Genomic DNA, 19909 nt, shown 5'->3' with positions numbered 1-19909 from the left:
CTCAGTGCACATCCAGTGAAACTTATACACGGTACAGTGCCTAAATATATATGTATAGATATCTATTAAATAAAACGGTCTGTTAGTTTAACATTTTAGCCAAAGTGTTGTAAGCCCCTGAGCCACTGCACAGCAGACCACATCTCAAGGGTCCCTAACACTAATATAAATTCTTAATAACCTGTGCATTACCAGGAAGAATGATTTATAATAAATCTGTCAAAATTAGTTGCATAGTTCTAGGTATGATTGAAGCGTTATGTTCCTGTATGTTTTTATTCTCCTTTATATACTAAACTCTCTTGGAATCCGCAACATAGCCCTATCCTGGTTCTCACCGTACCTCTATCATCGCACATTTTCTGTCTCTGTCAATCTGTCTGTTGGTGTACACTACCGACACACTTTATTGAAGTGTGGTCGGTACCGCAAGCCGGGAAATCTCCCGGCTTGCTAGTGGCCGCCCCTCGGCGTGCCGCGCGTCATAGACGCGCGGTCACGCGTCATCGGGAGCGTGCGCCCCCTGCACGCGTGTCCAGGGGCTCCCCGAGGGAGCCCTGGTGTCCCGCGATCGCGGGACAGCGGCAGGGGGTTCCGGGGGACCCGGCGGACCCGGCAGCGGTAGGGAGAGCGCCCCGATCGGAGGGCGCTCTTCCGCTGCTTCGGCGTGCGCCCGTCACACTCGGGCGCGCGCCAGGCTACTGCTGCGGCACAGAACGGGCAAATGCTCGAATAAACTGTGCCGCAGCAGTACCTCAAGGCTCTGTTCTGGGACCTCTCCTTTTCTTTCTGCACACACTATCATTTGGTAACCTCGTCAACTCTTTTGGTCTTAGGTATAATCTCTACACAGATATATATATCCAACCCTATCCTCACTCCTGCAATAAAGTCCAGAATCTCGGATTGCCTCCTGGCTATATCTTCATGGATGGCTCTTCACCACCTTAAACTTAATATATCTAAAACTGAGCTACTCATATTTCCCCCTAAATCTGGCCTAATACTCCCCTTTTCCATCAAAGTAAAAGTACTATCATTTTTTCCTGTCGCCACAGCACATTGCCTAGGAGTGATACTTGTCTCTTCCCTTTAATTTTTCCATTAACATTCATGGCATGGCCAAAATGTGTTTCTTCTTCCTCCATAATATTGCCAAGGTCCGCTCTTTACCCTGCCTCACAAATTTCTCACTCCTTGAGAAAGGGCAGTCTATGCATGAGACGCGTGGGAGGAGGTTCTTCTATTTTTGTTTGTCCTATCTTTTTAATGTAACTCAATAAAGCACATTTACCTTTTACCTGGTGAGTCCCAGTATCTTGGAGCGGCTGCTGCATCGATCTTTTACCCTTTCCCTCACAAATTTCTCCCCTGCAATCAATCTAAAATTCTGCTGCTAGAATAACTTTCTCCTAAAACATTATCCACTCATCTCCATCTTAAATCGCTCTCTATGCTTCTCATCAAATTTTGGATCACCTACATAGTTCTTCTCCTTACCTTTTAAGGGGACCCACGGACATATGGACACACTGATGCGCGCGCACACACACACACTTTAAGTTATGGTGGGTGAAAAAGGCAAAAAAAAACTCCACCGTTAGCATATAGCCAATAAAGAATATAACTTGTGAGCACATTCACATGTCTTAAACAGGTCTGCAACCCTGCCTTTCAACCATTATCACCTAGCATACAATACTCCAACTGCAGCAAAGTATTCTGGGAAATGACATGCAAATGAGCACACAATGTGTCCCCTTTTTCCTGGAATAACAATTCACATGGAGCCCATTTAAGCAAATGCATCGCCGTTCACACAGCTTTTAAGTACAGCATGGGAATAGCAAAGCAAGTCAAACCACTCACATGCATGTTTCAACCTTGATGGGTATCATTAGATTGAGGTTGGTTTATACTTGCTTTGCAATATTTCAAGGCTGGGTAGGTTTACCATTACATTTTAAGTTGTGGTGTGTGAAAAAGGAAACAAAAAACCTTCACCATCAGCACATGTGAATGGATATTCCAGGCAAAAGGTGACACATGTGTGCTCATTTGCATGTCATTTCCCAGAATTCCTTGCTGCAGTGGGAGCATTGTATGCTAGGTGATAATGGTTGAAAGGCAGTGAAAGTGCTCACAAGTGATCTTTTTATTTGCTATATGCAATACGGTGGAGGTTTTCTTTTGCCTTTTTCACCCACCATAACTTAAAACGTGATGCTAAACCCTACTTACAGCCACGGGCGCTTTAATTTTAACACTTCTCGGTTATTTTCCGGTGACTTTTTCAGAATGCCACGTGCTTGACCGCGATCATGCCACATTCAAGTCAGAATGCCACGTGCTTGACCGCGATCATGCCACATTCAAGCCGGCCGTCACCCGCACTTGATCTGTTTAATGATACTGAACAATTGGTGGACAGCTAGGTGCATGCGCCTACTGTATGTCTCATTGGGACCTTATTGAAACGGATACTGTGTGCCTGTCATCACATCAAGGCGCATGCATGTATGTGAACAAGAGATGCCCCCCCACCCCCGAGAAAATTATTGTTGTGACTGACCAAGGTGACTGTGGGAACTGTATACAGGAGAAAAGGAACCTAGTAAATAAGCACTCTGTCACAACTGAATGTATAATTATATTGTTAAAATACTTTATTGGTCAGTGTTTCACTCTGGGATTATTCTTACAGATTGATACTCTGCCCCGACAGCGTGACTGAGGTTTCCCTCTAGCTTAACACCTTATTATTTAACACAGGTAGTTACACTACTGGTTTCTTTTACCGCATATCATGCCTGGATGTATTAATGTATATACCACATAAAGTCAACTATCACAGTGCGTCAAAGTACACGCCCTGATACATTTATATTGAGACAAAACTTTTTCTATATAGTGGTCCTATAACGGCCCCTTTCCTATATCTATAGGCAGCTATAAGTATAGCATCAGATCCTGAATATCAATCAGGGATCTCCTTATGTATAACCAACTTACCTAGCCATAGTTGGGTTACAAATGACACAGTCACGTGCTGTTTGATTATATAATTTAATTTTATTTTAACCCCCTTTTTTATTCATTGATCACCAATAAAGTATTTTAACAATATAATTATACATTCAGTTGTGACAGAGTGCTTATTTACTAGGTTCCTTTTCTCCTGTATACATTTACGTCCCCACCTAGTTAGCACCTCACCGTGGTTTATTACTCAAGCTGTGCGGGTGTTTTCTTTACGTGTGACTGTGGGAACTGACTGTGGGAACTTCTTTAGGGGAATGACTAATTTGAACCAACCATTACAGTAATACTTTTATTTTTCCTCAGAAATGAAACTTTGTCATCAGGCGGAGAACAGCAAATGGAGGGATGTCGATGAATAATGTTGCTTTTTGTAACGATGCTTGCACATTGCTGAATCTGATTTAAAAATCCACGTACCAGAGGCAACAATCTAGTGGCAGTGCCATTTTTATGGATTAGGATAGAATAACTGTGAGCTTTATAGAAAACCTGAAACAGTACAGTATGCTGTTTTTCTCATACAGTATACAATACTTTTTTGCATAATGTACTGTATAATAAACCTCAAAAATAAAAAGTATGCATTTATTCTACATGTATTACAGTATGTGTATTCTATACCCGTACATTATGTATTGTTTTAATACTGTTTTGATGTAATGTGCATGCCTAAAGTATACAGTACGGCACTGTACAGTATGCCTCATGGAACCTTGTTGAAACACAAAATTCTTGTGTTTACTACTGTACATTAATTAACTAACCATTACTTACTGTACAGAAACACTGTATTTTGTTATAAAAGGAGACACAATTAAACAATTTAAAACAATCAACATTATTTTTATTGGAGTACAGTAAGTCAAAACATTCACAGGTGTATGGTGTATGTAAAAACATTTATTTATTAATACAATTAGGATGAGTTGGCGAATGACATACAGGTACTGAGTTTTTGGAACAATGTACTCAATGTCGAACAATGTAATAAATATATCGACCATATTGCGACTGTGTTGCCCATAGTGATACAGCATAATGGGCATGCATCAGGAAGGTAGTATGGTACAGTACTGTACTGTAGTATGGTAAGTACAGGCACACCAAGTACAGTATGATACAGGTAAATATGGCACAGATTTTTTTACAGTATACAGTATGCACTTAACCTGTTCCTGTTACAAAGTATTTTACAGTAGTTATACAGTAGTTATAATGTATATTGAGTTCCAGTATACAGTAGTTTGACAGTACTATCTGCATAGTCCAATATGGAGTAGTTATACTGTACACAATGCCATTATAAGCACTTAACTGCACTAATTTTTTCTTTCCTTTTCAGAGAGATCTGCACTAAAAAAGGACGGGCGGGGGGAGGGGGGATCATGTGTTAATTGTGTGAACTGTGTGTATAGTGTATCTACAGTCTTGATTTACACAAACCCCCCTCTCTCAATGAACTACAGCAGAGACTGTGACTATTCTAACACAAACCAGTGGCAATCGCCAAAAACACCCAAGTACACCCAGGTATGTGCTGGATACATGCCTTAAACTTGCCTTAAACTAGAACCAGCATTTCTGCATTGATTAATGGCCCATCAGATTAACAGCGTGGGTCCCTGGCAGTCCCATTCAAACTGAATGGGACTGCCAGGGACCACTGCTGTTAATCCTATGGGTCATTAGTCAATGCAGAAATGCCTTAAACTTGCCTTAAACCTGGAATTGCAGGTGTTTAAAAATACCACAGTGGTCCTTTGTGAATTGACCTTGGTACTGAAGAAGTTGTACAACATTGTATCTATTTAGGCGTTTCATATTAAAAACTAAATGCAAAGTGTCTGGTGTTCAATTCCATTGTCCAGAGAGGTCGAGAGATGAGTACACCACTGCAGTCCGTGTTCAAAAAGCCCAACATAACGTACGCTTATTTAATATGGTCAGCCATTAGTTCAGCAGATGATAAGATGGCCACAGTTGGTCAAATTTATCAATATTTTATCGAAAATTATGACTTTTACAAATATTTACCAGATGCTCATGGGTGGAAGCGTGCGATAAGGAAAAAGTTATGTATCGATCCGTGTTTTTTTTTCGTATTGCTCCTGCATCCGGAGTTACAGGAGGAGGGTATTGGTGTGTTGCCCCTGATTTTTAGGATAAAGGCGGCCGCAGCTGTATGGCTAAGCTAATGATTTTTTATTGGGGGGGGATGTTTGATACTAGTGTGAGGGAACAGGGTGTCTCTTGAGTTGAACAAAGTTGATTTTAGTCTCGGGACCCCCTTCTTCCCGAGATACTTGCACCGGTATGGGGGTGCCGGTATCCCCTCTGCTTTATTTAGATCCCACGGTCACGTGACCCACAGGATTTTAACATGGGGATACCGGCACCCAATAATGGGGCCTGTATCACGGGAAGTATGGGGTCCCCGGACCTGAAATCAATGCGGTTCAGCTCCGGAGACCCCCTACTACATTAGTGTAATGTTAGAATATTAATAAAACCTCCGCGATCGCATGTGAGAGGCATGTAGTTAGTGTGACTGATTCAGCCTATATCTTACTACGCGTCTATTACATAAATGCAGACCCTGGTAGGATTCACACAGCAGGGTCCCCTGCTATGTTACTCCATTAATCTGAAACTGACCATCTTGGGTCCACCACGGGATGCAACGCGGGTTGTACCCAGGTTTTTCTTAAAATAATGCCTGCTGCATCTGTTTTGTGGCAAAGTGACTCATCTGGCGGCTCACCTTGCATATATATTCCAGTGCAGAGAATGTTGCAGTACTCTTTGACAAAGCGCATTTTTTCTGTGAAACGTGTTAGAGTGGTGTGTTAGAGTGGTTCTATATTTTCTGACTTCTCTGCTGTTCCTCGTCTTGCAATTAACCTGTTTTTAACCAGCAACTTTTCATTTGGACCCCTTTTTTCCATGGATGGTGCTTTCCTTTGCCTTTCACAGGTGATTTTCATTAATCTAGTTACTGGAGACATTTCTGTAACTGACTAGTTACTGGAGGATTAGAGACATCACTTTTGTCCTGCGGGACTTCATATTGGATCTCAGTTGTTCCTCACATTTTTAAGACATATTCACCATGAAGAGGATTATCATTGGGAAGGACGAGTGAGGGAAGCAAGGACATCATCTGGACTGCAGGAGGAGGAGGTGGTTTGCACTTCAGTTCTTTCATTTCTCCTTCCACACCCCTCTGCCCCCTCTCTGTCTCTCTGCTCTATCCCATCACTCTCCATCTATCCTGTCCCTTAGTTCGGTGGCATTATATCATAGTTACAAAGTTGTCTCTGATCTCAGAGGATACAACTAATCATATGCTACACACACTATTCATCCGGTCAGAAGAATATACTGGCTTTACATCTGTATTCCTTTCTATATCATATACCCACTCCCACATGTCTGCATATTCAGAGAATTAATGACATTTGACAAATATCCTGAACAGTTTGGAAGATATTTTTTCCCCAAACCTGATTCCCACCTAGCAGCACTGGTCACGAACTTTGGTTCTATATTTTCAATGATAATGAGGTGTATAATACCTTTATGCTAATTGTAGAATTAATATGAACTCTATCCTGAAGGGAAGAGCCATACAGTTCCAGTTAACTGCTTAGTAAAACATAAACTAGGCGAACCAAAACCTACCAAAACCAGTCAATCAGGTAGCATACATTCCTCCCTTTTTAGAGATGTCACATCACTTCAAAAAAGAAAACACATTATATGGTGCATCTACCAATCTTATTGGTGCATGTACCATGTGATGACTTACATTTTATTTTGCTAAAGTGACGTCATCTTAAATGGAGGGAAGCATATGCTACCTGATTGGCTAGCTTCCCTCCCTTTTAGATGACGTCACATCATTAAAAAAAACTACAGCCATCACATTGTACATCCAATCGGATTGGTGGATATTCCATTTGTCAGTTAAATGTGATGTCACAGGCCTTATATAAGGTCTGTCACGTCTCATTTGACTACAAGAAGATGGGGGATCAACATCACCTGAAACTGTTGGAGAAGAAAAAAGAAAATGATGAAGATAAGAAGAAAAGAAAGGAAAGAAGAAAGAACTACTCACCTGAGATCATCTGAATAGGCCACTTTGTCTGGATAATTACAATCAGCCATTATCCAAACATGACATAGTTTTGAGGTCTTTTCCATTTTCAAGAGTAGTTTGGCATCCTCAATCTCACAGATATTTGGTGGTTTATAATATATCCCTGTGAAAAGCAAAATTATCAATAGTGGTGCTCAGATTATCCTTGTGCAACAGAGTATCAGTGCAGTAGTGAAAAAACAACAATTGATATACAAACACATATGATGAATGCTGCTGTGACCCGGTGGTGGGATCGCTCTCTCAATCCCGTGTGAAGTAGATGAAGTGTTGATCGTTGGGAAGCGCAAACATGTGAAGATAGAAAAAATATTCTGATGGTGCAATATTGTTGAAATAAAAAATGAGGATGTTTTCTTAAACTCTATATGTAGAATACTCACAAATGTGAGGTTGGATAAGTGCACGTAATGGTATCTTTAGGTGTTGGTCTGCCAACTGCGGTGAGGGTAGATGTTAACCTCAATGTAAGTATGCACTCGGGTACCTTAAGCAATAAACAAAAGAACCGGACATAGTGCAGACTGTATGCAAAATTTATAAAAAGTAAGTAAAATGCAATGCACTCACATGATAAAAGATAATAACAAGCATTTAGATCTCACAACTGGATCTCGGCTGCAGGATTAGTAGACTCTCTGCTTCCCCTGTGATCTGCCTGTCTGTATGGTGTGCGTCTCACGGATGCGTTTCAGCGATACCGGAAGTGACGTCAGCAGGATCCAGGGTTCCGGTCAGTTGTGGGATTCATTTGTCAGCATCACTGTACGCGTTTCACCTTCCTTGGTTTCATCAGGAGTGTCAATGACAAGATGCTGGGGACTTATATACTCTAAACTTTCATCCCATAGGTTATTAACTAATTGGGTGATCATACTGTAAGTAATACAATGAATGAGATTGCCAAGAATAGCCGATAGCATGGTATATTATCTCCACATCACACATATATGGAGCTCAAATGGGGACAATGAGACTATTTATTAAGAAACATGTTACAATCATTAAAGATTAAAAACATAATGAAAAAAATATATAATGTTAAAACAATATTAAGTACACAAAATGTATACTTATAATACACATAGTATAGTGAGCTAGTACAAAACTAATTTATATGAATGAACTGTAGATGGATCTAAGAAAAGAACAAAAGACTGTAGTTAGGTCACACAATACAAGAAATGCATTACAGGAATGGTTTAATGTAAAATTCTAGATTTAGACCTGAGGGGTTGTGGTTTGGAGTTCGAACATCCAATAGGATTCTCTATTAATGAGAGCGGAATTTCTATTTCCCCCTCTCCAGTGAGGCATAACTTGTTCTATTGCTTTGAATGTGAGACCTTTGGGATTCGCATTATGAAATAATAAAAAATGATTTGATACACTATGAGTGGTTAATTTCTTTTTGATATTGCCAAGGTGTTCTAATATACGGGTTCTGAGGGGGCATATTGTCTTACCTATATATTGTAAACCACAGTTACACTCTAAGAGGTAAACTACGAAATTTGATCTACAATTTAAATGCTGTTTAATTTTATAGGATTTTTGTGTAATAGTAGACTTAAAACTATTGCCTATTTTAGAGCTGTAATGGCAGGCAGTGCACGTTTTACAATCAAAGAAACCCTTAGGTGGATCTAACCAGGTAGAGTGGTTGGCTACAGGTAGTCTCCTCATGGCACTAGGGGCCAATTTGTTTTAAATATTTGGAGCTTTTTTATAGACCATCTGCAATCTATCTGGTAGATGTATACCCAAAATAGGGTCATTTTTCAATATGGGCCAATGTGTATTGTGAATTTTGTTAATTTTATTAGCATCCTTATTATATTGTGTGATGAAGGGCAACTTAATAGTTGTTTTTTCTATTCTTTTTTTATTAGGAATCAGCATAGATTCTCTAGATGTTATATTAGTTTTGACTAATGCTTGTTTTATAGTATTAGCATTATAGTGTCTCTCTGTAAATTTCCAGGTCAATATAGCAGATTGCTCCTCAAATATGTGATTGTCAGTACAGTTGCGTTTCAATCTACGGTATTGTCCATCTGGGATGTTTGATATCCATTTGTTTAGATGGCAACTTGACTGCAGAATAAAATTGTTTGCATCTACATCTTTAAAGAAATTTTTAGTTTTAATAAGATTATCTTCTATGTAGATGGTGAGATCCAGGAAATTTATAGTAGATTCACTAATAGTGGACGTAAATTTTAAATTAAATTAGTTAGCATCTAGGTGAATAAGAAACATATTTAGTTCTTCTCGTGTGCCTCTCCAAACAAAGATGATATCATCTATGTATCTCCGCCATGTGACCAAGTTCGCATCCAGTCCCACCCATGACCATATATATTGATCTTCCCACATGGCGATGAGTAGGTTGGCGTAGCTGGTCGCGAACTTGGTCCCCATGGCGGTCCCACACAGCTGTAGGTAAAATTCATCATTGAACCAAAAAAAGTTTTTGTTAAGAATAAATTGTATACATTTAATAAGATATTCAATTTGTATCTTTGGAAACTTCCCACGCTTCTCCAAAAAGGTTTTGATGGCTTTAAATTCATCAACATGTTTTATTGATGTATTGTAGGTGGACGCTCACAGAGGTATGCAAGGGAGTCTGGTTATAGTTAAATTAAATAAGGCTTTTTATTGCGCCTGTTTCCTTAACATCAGGAACCATCCAAACAAGGGGTAAACAAAGCTTCCATTCACTTGGGAATATTTCTAGTGAAATACTACTGTATGCAGTCCACACTCCCTTTAGATAAGCATGTCTCCCAGCCCCAAACATATAGCATGAAAATAAGCAGATATATAAAGTCTCATAAATGAAATTCTTATCTGTTCCTTGTGGTTAGGAGGGAAAATCTTCTCTGTTCCTGCGTTGCTACCTTTCCTCAGGTTTTGTCAGCATTCAGGTTTAGAAGTTTCCCATGTGTCTTAAAAGCAGCTCTGCTGTTTCTTCTGGCAGGGCTCAAGACAAGTTGTGAGAGTCAAGGACAATCCCTGCTCTGTCTCCAAGTTCAGCTCAGGTGTGAGATAAGGAGTCTCAATTCCTGTCTCAAAAGACAGGCTTTTTTAAGCAATCTAATCAGGCAGGTGGTGTTTGTTAATTGACTACCAGCAGTTAACCACCACACTGCTGGATTAGAGGCACATTACCTGAACAGGAATAACTCCCCTGTTACATACCTCCCCTGTTTGTGGGAAGCTCGGGCTTGCCATGGCCCAATCCCATCCTTCCACTCTCATTCTAGATATCTCTGTGACTTGAATGAGAGTGGATGGAGGAAGAGAACCCTTAGTCCTGCTGGGATTGGAGCCCTTTCTTCAGTTTATTCGTGTCTCCTCCCGAAGGTGCTTGAGATCAGCACTCCTCAGTCGCTCGAGGAGGACTTTTTCTAAGTATAGTCTTTTTGCTACGTGCGCGGTCATGAGATTTCCCTCGCGTCGGGTGCTCATCTTATTGTAGACATACTGTATGGCAGCAGTTGCAGAGCATTTAAAAACAGCCCTTTGAGTTTTCCGCTCTTGAAGCTGTCTCTCTGCACTTTTTCCACTCAATGGGGTTGCTAGTTCAGCCTATTTGGGGTTAAGTTGCAATTCCACACCCACTTCCAGAGAATGTCCCATCTTTTCAGCTTCATCAGCTAAGGATTCTTCTGGTTTTGATTCAGCACGTGTACCTTCTTTTGTTGCCTGTTGGGTGGCTGAAGGTTTTGCTAGTGCTTGTTTAGGTGATTCAAATTTTGCAACCTTGTCCTTCAGATGAGCGGTATTCCCAGCTCTCACTGTACCCTTGTCTTCATGGGTTTTTTTGGCTGTGGGATACTGACGCTTAGTCAGGGTCAATAATTGTCCTTGTAGGACTGTAATCTCATCCGCGAGAGAGCCCTGTTTTTTGAGTGTGTCTTGCAAGTCTCTTATCAGGGAATTTATCTGCACGCTTTGCTTTCTCTGAGCTTGCTTCCACATTTTTATTGCATTGTGAAGCACTATGAATTTCTTTGCTCGGGCCCCAGTTACTTGTTTTAGTTTCTGGACCTTCTTGTGCTCCCTTGTGTGCCGGTGTCAAGGTACTGCTGCGGCCAAGTTTATTCGAGCATTTGCCTGTTCTTGGCCGCAGCAGTATCCTGGCGCGCGCCCGAGGGTGACGGGCGCGCGCCGAAGCAGCGGAAGAGTGCCCTCCGATCGGGGCGCTCTCCCTACCGCTGACGGGTCCGCCGGGTCCCCCGGAACCCCCTGCCGCCGTCCCCCACATCGCGGGACACCAGGGCTCCCTCGGGGAGCCCTGGACACACGTGCAGGGGGCGCAGGCTCCCGGTGACGCGTGACCGCGCGTCTATGACGCGCGGCACGCCGAGGGGCGGCCACTAGCAAGCCGGGAAATCTCCCGGCTTGCGGATCTGGCCGATGCGCAATAAAGCGTGTCGGTAGTGTAGCTTATGACAAGATATAATGAACACCAAATATCTGGGTTGAACTGAACGAGGATTAGATATAATAAAATATAATTTATTCCTTAAATAAGGTGAACACAGCAATATAGTACAATTAACAGGCAAGAAGATAACACTTACTTAGGGTTGGGGAATGGAGAAGTATCCAATAGCAATTCTCCAGCAGTCCAGTGACATTCAAGATGGAATCAGAAGCACAACTCCAGCAATCCAGTGACATTCAAGATGGTATCAGAAGCACAACTAAAAACTGTAGGGTTGACACAGTTTATATACCTGTGCAACCCTATTCTTAACATTGAACACAGCCTATTGGTGAACAATTATCTGTATTCATTCTCTAATGTGGAGACAGACTAATCCATGCCCTCAGGTAACAATTAGACTGGCAGAATTTGTTGATTGATTAATACTTAATCCCTAGACATTGGGTAACAATCAAGGCAGTTAGCTTTTTGATCACCATGCTTAGGCTACTCAGCCGTCTGCCCTTCATGACCTATTAGCCTAGCAAATGGCGTCTGCATTTTCAGAACAGATCCAAAATAAAATACATATACATTTTAATATCTACACATATTAATAAGTTCCATTCTGGTGGGCTCAGTGGGTCGACCTTTGCCAGTTTTTAATGCCTACAGTGACTCCACATATTGGCCAAATATGAACTTTCTGCGACCTCCAGAACTGGAGATACATAAATGCACTTTAAAACATTAAAATACATGCTTATATTGAAACATGGGAACAGGGGAACATACATTTTCAAGGTATAACAAGGTGCAAACCTGATCCCTGGACCGCAGTCCAGTTAAACCCTTGTCTCTCTGGTGAGGTCAGGGGATGGCCATATGGGGTGCAACCCCTTTAATACCGGGCCACCCCCTTTCTCCCTCTACAGCCGGGTCACCTGGGTTCTAAGCTTGGCCTCTAGCGATGCTTTGGTGACACTCAGGGTAGCCTTCAGTTTCTCATGCTGCTTTTCGGGGACATACTGGGTCATCAGATGTTCCTGCAGCACTTGAATTTCTTTAACAGCCTGCAGATTGTCTTCCTGCAGAGTTCGCTGCTTCTCCTCGGCCTTCTCGAGGTGCGTACGCAGACCTGGCAGTTGGTTCTGCAGTTGGTGCTCTGCTTCAAACTTCTCACCTTCCCACAGTCTTTATTTCTTTAAGCTCGTGCAGCTTTTCATTCTTTTTCTTGATGTCGTCTGTCAAATGAAAATGTTCTTCTTTGAATTTTAAGTTTTTTCTTTTTAATCTTAAATTTTCTCCTTTTTCAGTCTCTGTACTATTCAGGGCCTCCTTCCATTTATGCACATCTGCTTTGAGAATGACAATCTCCTGGCGTGAGACTTCCTTCTCTAGGTTGAGGGTCTGAAGCTCCTTCTGAGAGACTTGGAGATCTGTATTATGATTGACAATCGTTTCTTTAGAAATGTCCAGCTCCTCAGTGAGACTGTAGAGTTCCTTTCTGGAAACTTCCATGTCTGTGTGGCAGCTGTTGGTCTCATGATGTGAGGCATCCAGTGCTCTGCGGAGTGTCAGAACCTCTTTCTGAGATACGTCCACCTCTGTCCGGACACTGTTGACCTCCTGTTGTGAGGCATTCAGCTCTATGCGAAGAGTGTGAACCTCTTGCTGGAAGACTGTCATCTGTTTCAGTGCCTCCTCATACTTCCACTTCAGCTGAGTCATCATTTTATCAGATTGGCGCTGCTTTCCATCCATGGCGGAAATAGTAGCGTTTGCAGTATCTAGCTCAGTCTTGAGATCGTCCAATTCTGTCCTGGCTGCAGAGTACATTGCGAGCACATATTCCTGTAGCTTCACGTAATTTTTCAGTAGCTCCGCGTAACCATCTTTCTTTTGTTTCAATTGTTCACGGAGTATATCACAGTCACGCCTGGTATTTTTCAGGGCATCTTCAGGGCTGGTCAAGGGATCGTCACTCACTGGTTCCGGCTCCACTTCCCTGGGATGGTTGGTTGAGGGTTCCTCACTGTTGGCACCGGACAGACACTTCTTTGGGGTACACGACTTCTGCCTTGGGCCCTCTGGATATTCGGTTAACCGCGGGACAAATTCACAATTTTCTCTAGGCTGCAGGGCAACTCGGTCCCCCTTTTCCTCCACAGGATCTGCGGACGTGTCTGTTCCTTCCACGGTAAGTGAAGAACCGCTTTTTTTTTTCTTTTTCCGCCTTTTTGTTTTGGATGACTCCGTCCCATCAGGAATACTTGGGTCTCCTTCTTTATTTGATACTTTAGTAGCTTCATTATATACGCCAGGCTTTTCTTGCAGTTGCTTTAGCTGACAGAAATATTTGGTGATCTGCTGCTCCCGCTCTTTCTCTTGTCGACCATATTCATCATCATAGAGAGCGGTCTTTTCTGTTCGTGCCGAGTTCAGGCACCCCCACCATTCTTGGGGTGTTTTGTGGATGTGACTCGGTTCGGGTTCCCCGTAAGAGATGTCTTCCTCCTTATTGGACTGGAAGGGCCACTCTTCCGTGGGGTAGGGTTCATTACAGGAACGCTGCATCTTGTCCTCCATTTTGGGGCTCTCAGGTGTAGTTTTCTTCCTGACCTCAGGAGGCGCTATTGCAGCTGTTGCCACTGTATTTGCTAGAACCAATTGTGGTAGTCTTACAGGTGGGCATATTTTGCTTGTAGAGGTCGTGGCTCTCACAGGCATCTCTGTAGACTTTTTTCTTTTTCTTGGGTAAGTTTTATAATATCAGCAGTACTGTGCACGTATTTTCTCTCATCAGGTATACAGGATGTGCAGTTGCTAGGTAAAAACGTCTATTTGCTTTACACCATTTACTTGCTAGGTTTAATCTCTCATTAGGTATGCTGGATGTGTAGTTGCTAGGTAAAAACTTCTGTTTGCTTTACATCATTTACTTGCTAGGTGCAATCTCTCTGCTTCAGCCAAATAATGTGATTTTCTGTTTGAGTTCAGTCTCAACTTTGGGTATTATGACATTCACTCTTCACACTTTGGGATACCTTTTACACAGTTCAGCAATTCCTTTTTTTCTAGTAGGCAATTTTACCCTCTGCACTTGTTTACTGAAAATTCCCCTGCTTCAGCACAGTCTTGCATCAATTTTCACATTTTTCTGCATATACTCCATTCACAACTGGTAGTCCTATGCGGTGTGGCAGCCTTTACTTGCAGAATCAGTACCGCTCATGGGTCACCATTTGTATTCACTGCTTCAGCTAAACATATGAAAACAACAAACGCCTATCCCTTTAAGGGCTAACTCACTTCTTGAACCCTGACTATGGCTGGAAGGCAAACCCCCTATTTCAATGACCATATTACACTTTATTGTGATAGGCAAATAAGGTTTACCTGCTTCAGCAGTCTCTCTCTCTCTCCTCTTGGGATTGGGGAAAAGAGTCCATCTGTGGTTTTGTACGTTTCAGCGCAGTGTAAGTTTCCTGCCTGGGTGTGTCCCTTTAACTCTGTCTCTGCTGCATGAGATCTTTGTTGCTCAGACTGTTTGTAGGCAAAAAGCATAAAAAAAAAATTCACAGCCAAACTCCGGGTTCCTTAACTTCACTTTGGACACCATATGTAGGTGGACGCTCACAGAGGTATGCAAGGGAGTCTGGTTATAGTGAAATTAAATAAAGCTTTTTTTGCGCCTGTTTCCTTAACATAAGGAAACCATCCAAACAAGGGGTAAACAAAGCTTCCATTCACTTGGGAGTATTTGTAGTAAAATACTACTGTATGCAGTCCACACTCCCTTTAGATAAGCATGTCTCCCAGCCCCAAACATATAGCATGAAAATAAGCAGATATATAAAGTCTCATAAATGAAAGTCTTATCTGGTCCTTGTGGTTTGGAGGGAAAATCTTCTCTGTTCCTGCGTTGCTACCTTTCCTCAGGTTTTGTCAGCATTCAGGTTTAGAAGTTTCCCCTTTGTCTTGAATGAAGCTCTGCTGTTTCTTCTGGCAGGGCTCAAGACAAGTTGTGAGAGTCAAGGACAATCCCTGCTCTGTCTCCAAGTTCAGCTCAGGTGTTAGCTAAGAAGTCTCCCTTCCTTTCTCAAAAGACAGGCTTTTCTATGCAATCTAATCAGGCAGGTGGTGTTTGTTAATTGACTACCAGCAGTTAACCACCACACTGCTGGATTAGAGGCACATTACCTGAACAGGGATAACTCCCCTGTTACATGTATATAGAGCCGTCACATCTGTAGTAACTAATAAATAGTTATCTTGCACTGGATATCTCTTAGTAACATTATCACATAACTAGTGTCCTTTAGATAGGATTTCTGTTCTTTGACTATTTCTTGCAGATAACTATCTAAGAACTCTGATAGATTAGCTGTCAGTGACCCTATTCCGGACATTATAGGCCTTCATTCATATAAATTAGTTTTGTACTAGCTCACTATACTATGGGGCCTATGCAGAGAGCAGCGCTATTTCGAAATTCGCCATTTTTTGGAGAAAATCGCGCAAGAAGCAGTAGAAAATGGCGAGTTCCGAAAAACGCGCCAATTTTTCTTTTCTAGTTATAAAACTCGCCTCGCGGCTGGCGAGAACCTCAATCTCGCCAGTTTTAAAAATATCCGTATGCAGAGAGGCGCGAACGGCATCTAGCGGCTGTTCGCGCCAATAAAATGGCGCGATTGTCTCAGTTTTAACTCGCCAGAAAAAACTGCCGCTCGCGGCCATTGCAAAGGGAAAAAAAAAGCCGCGAATTTGTTTTAACACATTTCTGAAGCGCGCATCTCGCCAATTTAAACTCGCCACATGCATCCATGTTAAACATAGCAGAATTCGCACTTTTCTGCATATGGAGATTAAAACTCTCCAAAAAAGCTACTTTTTAATAAATTCGCCAATTTTAAAATTCGCTGCTCTCTGCATAGGCCCCTATGTGTATTATAAGTATACATTTTGTGTACTTAATATTGTTTTAACATTATATATTTTTTTTCATTATGTTTTTAATCTTTAATGATTGTAACATGTTTCTTAATAAATAGTCTCATTGTCCCCATTTGAGCTCCATATATGTGTGATGTGGAGATAATATACCATGCTATCGGCTATTCTTAGCAATCTCATTCATTGTATTACTTACTGCTGCGGCCAAGTTTATTCGAGCATTTGCCCGTTCTTGGCCGCAGCAGTAGCCTGGCGCGCGCCCGAGAGTGACGGGCGCGCGCCGAAGCAGCGGAAGAGCGCCCTCCGATCGGGGCGCTCTCCCTACCGCTGCCGGGTCCGCCGGGTCCCCCGGAACCCCCTGCCGCTGTCCCGCGATCGCGGGACACCAGGGCTCCCTCGGGGAGCCCCTGGACGCGCGTGCAGGGGGCGCACGCTCCCGAAGACGCGTGACCGTGCATCTATGACGCGCGGCACGCCGAGGGGCAGCCACTAGCAAGCCGGGAAATCTCCCGGCTTGCGGATCTGGCCGCAGAGTAATAAAGCGTGTCGGTAGTGTATGATCACCCAATTAGTTAATAACCTATGGGATGAAAGTTTAGAGTATATAAGTCCCCAGCATCTTGTCATTGACACTCCTGATGAAACCAAGGAAGGTGAAACGCGTAGAGTGACGCTGACAAATGAATCCCACAACTGACCGGAACCCTGGATCCTGCTGACGTCACTTCCGGTATCGCTGAAACGCATCCGTGAGACGCACACCATACAGACAGGCAGATCACAGGGGAAGCAGAGAGTCTACTAATCCTGCAGCCGAGATCCAGTTGTGAGATCTAAATGCTTGTTATTATCTTTTATCATGTGAGTGCTTTGCATTTTACTTACTTTTTATAAATTTTGCATACAGTCTGCATTATGTCCGGTTCTTTTGTTTATTGCTTAAGGTACCCGAGTGCATACTTACATTGAGGTTAACATCTACCCTCACCACAGTTGGCGGATCAACACCTAAAGATACCATTACGTAAACTTATCCAACCTCACATTTGTGAGTATTCTACATATAGAGTTTAAGAAAACATCCTCATTTTTTATTTCAACAATATTGCACCATCAGAATATTTTTTCTATCTTCACATGTTTGTGCTTCCCAACGATCAACACTTCATCTTATAATATATCCCTACAAGCATTTATTTTGTACTATCTCCACTGCTAATATCTATTAACAACATCTCTACATTTTCATTACCTTCATAAACATCTTTTAAATCCGGTTTAAAATATAAACATACTCTACCACATTTTAAATTTAGCTTGATCCCTATGAAAAAGGGAATAATCATCTAAATTAATTTTCATCCAACTATATTTGGGGTACCCTTGACCTTAAACCTGCTGTACAAACAAAAGTTTCAGAATGTCTCTCCGCTATATCTTCCAGGATTGCCCTCCGACTACTTAAACTTAACATGTCAAAAACAGTGCTCCTCATATTTCGTCCCAAACCTGATCCTACTCCTTGAGAAAGTGCTACAACAGCGTGAAACGCGTGGGAGGAGAACCCCCCTTTTTTGTTTGGTGTCCTTATCATGTTTTTTTATGTAGTTTCAATAAATATTTTTAACTTTCGCTCCCACCTGGTTAGTTGTGAGTGCTTTTTGGCATACCTGGCTGTACGCCAATCCCCTTCAGTCTTTTTGGCCTTCTTCTTCGATTGGACGGACCCGCGGCAGCAGTGCAGGGTCAGAGGTTTGCAGATCTCGTTGTGGACGGCTCAGGAGGACGGCGTTGGAGATCAAGCACTGTGTGCACCACGCTGGGACCAGGAAGAGATGGGAACAGACTGTGACATAGAGCAGGAGTGGAAAGGTATTTCTATATTCTTATTTCCTCTCTCTTGGTTATGCCTGCCATCAGTCAGTATTGAGCCTGCAAGCTCTATCTCCCAATACCAAAGTCCACTACCTCCACACGGAGCTACTATAACTTCATCATACTGCAAACACTATATCATACCTGCACTTTAACGCTGCTGTTATCATGCTATCTGATTCTGGATTATACTGCTTTTGAACATGTTATTTGTTTTATAATACAACCAGTTGTCTTGCGGAGCTGTGAATGGTCTGTCTGTTATCACTGCCTAGGGGTCAAACTCAACTCCTCTCTCACATTGAAAGGGTAGTTAAAATCTGTCATTTTTTCCTCTGCAATATTACAAAGATATGCCCTTTCCTCTGTTGTTCGACTCCTAAAACTCTGACACAGGCCCTCATTCTCTCCCATTTCAACTACTGTAACCTCCTGCTTTCTGGCCTTCCTGCCTCTCACCTGTCTCTCCTACAATCTATCTTAAACGCTGCTGCCAAAATCACTATACTCTTTCCTAAATCTGTCTCAGCGCCTCCCCTGCTAAAATTCCTCTCCTGGCTTCCTATCAAATCCTGTATCACACTCATTTCACCTCCTCACTTTTAAGGCTTTACACTCTTCTGCCCCTCCTTACATCTGAGCCCTAATTTCTCACTATACACCATCCCAACTCTTGCATTCTGCTCAAGGATGTCTTCTCTACCCCATTTGTGTCTAAAGCCTTTTTCTGCCTTAAACTTTTCTTACTGACTGCCCCACACCTCTGGCATGCTCTTTCCCTCAATATCTGACTAGCATCCTCTCTATCCACCTTTAAGACCCATCTTAAAACACACTTCCTTAACGAAACATGAGTAGCTCCGCGATACTTTACATCTCATACATCAACCTTGCCCCTTGCTGACACATTTACCAGATCATCTTCCTACTGTATCTGTTCGTTCTTCCTACTTACCAAATAGATTGTAAGCTCTTTGAGGCAGGGACTCCTTTTTCTGATTGTCACTTTTACGTCTGAAAGCACTTATTCCCATTATGTGTATTTGTATTATTTGTCATTTATATGATTATGCCACGTGTATTACTGCTTTTAACGCTATGTACATTAATGGAGCTATATAAATAAAGATACAATATACATACATACATGTTTTAATAATCCCTATGATATCACATTTCTCCTTTATAGCTATTAATTCAAACTCCCTCGTTTTATATGTAAGGCTTCTTGCATTAGGAAGCATGCATTTAAGTTTTAGTCCTAGTGCTGCCTCAAACTCCTCCCTAACCCCTCCTATTGACTCACACCAAACCTCAGGCTGAGGTACACAGAGAAAAACAAGAGCAAAGTGCCTGGATAAATTGATGTCACGAGATGCTAGATATGCTTCAAGGTTAACCCTATGACTCCTGACGAAGCTGATTTTTCAAGC

The 19909-nt window shown here is 42.1% G+C and overlaps 1 long non-coding RNA gene across 1 annotated transcript; it reads right to left on the bottom strand.

Annotated features, from left to right (window-relative positions):
• Nucleotides 1-3931: 3931 nt before the first annotated feature.
• LOC142494561 (uncharacterized) lies at nucleotides 3932-18417 on the bottom strand. Its single transcript, XR_012801533.1, has 3 exons — nucleotides 18272-18417; nucleotides 7163-7307; nucleotides 3932-6207 (listed from the first exon to the last, which is right to left on the bottom strand). It is a non-coding gene; the product is annotated as an uncharacterized LOC142494561 (long non-coding RNA).
• Between the last annotated feature and the right edge of the window lie 1492 nt (nucleotides 18418-19909).

This window comes from Ascaphus truei, chromosome 5 (assembly GCF_040206685.1).
Source record: "Ascaphus truei isolate aAscTru1 chromosome 5, aAscTru1.hap1, whole genome shotgun sequence".
Lineage (NCBI taxonomy): Eukaryota > Metazoa > Chordata > Amphibia > Anura > Ascaphidae > Ascaphus > Ascaphus truei.
This window is presented reverse-complemented; position numbering and strand designations above follow the sequence as displayed.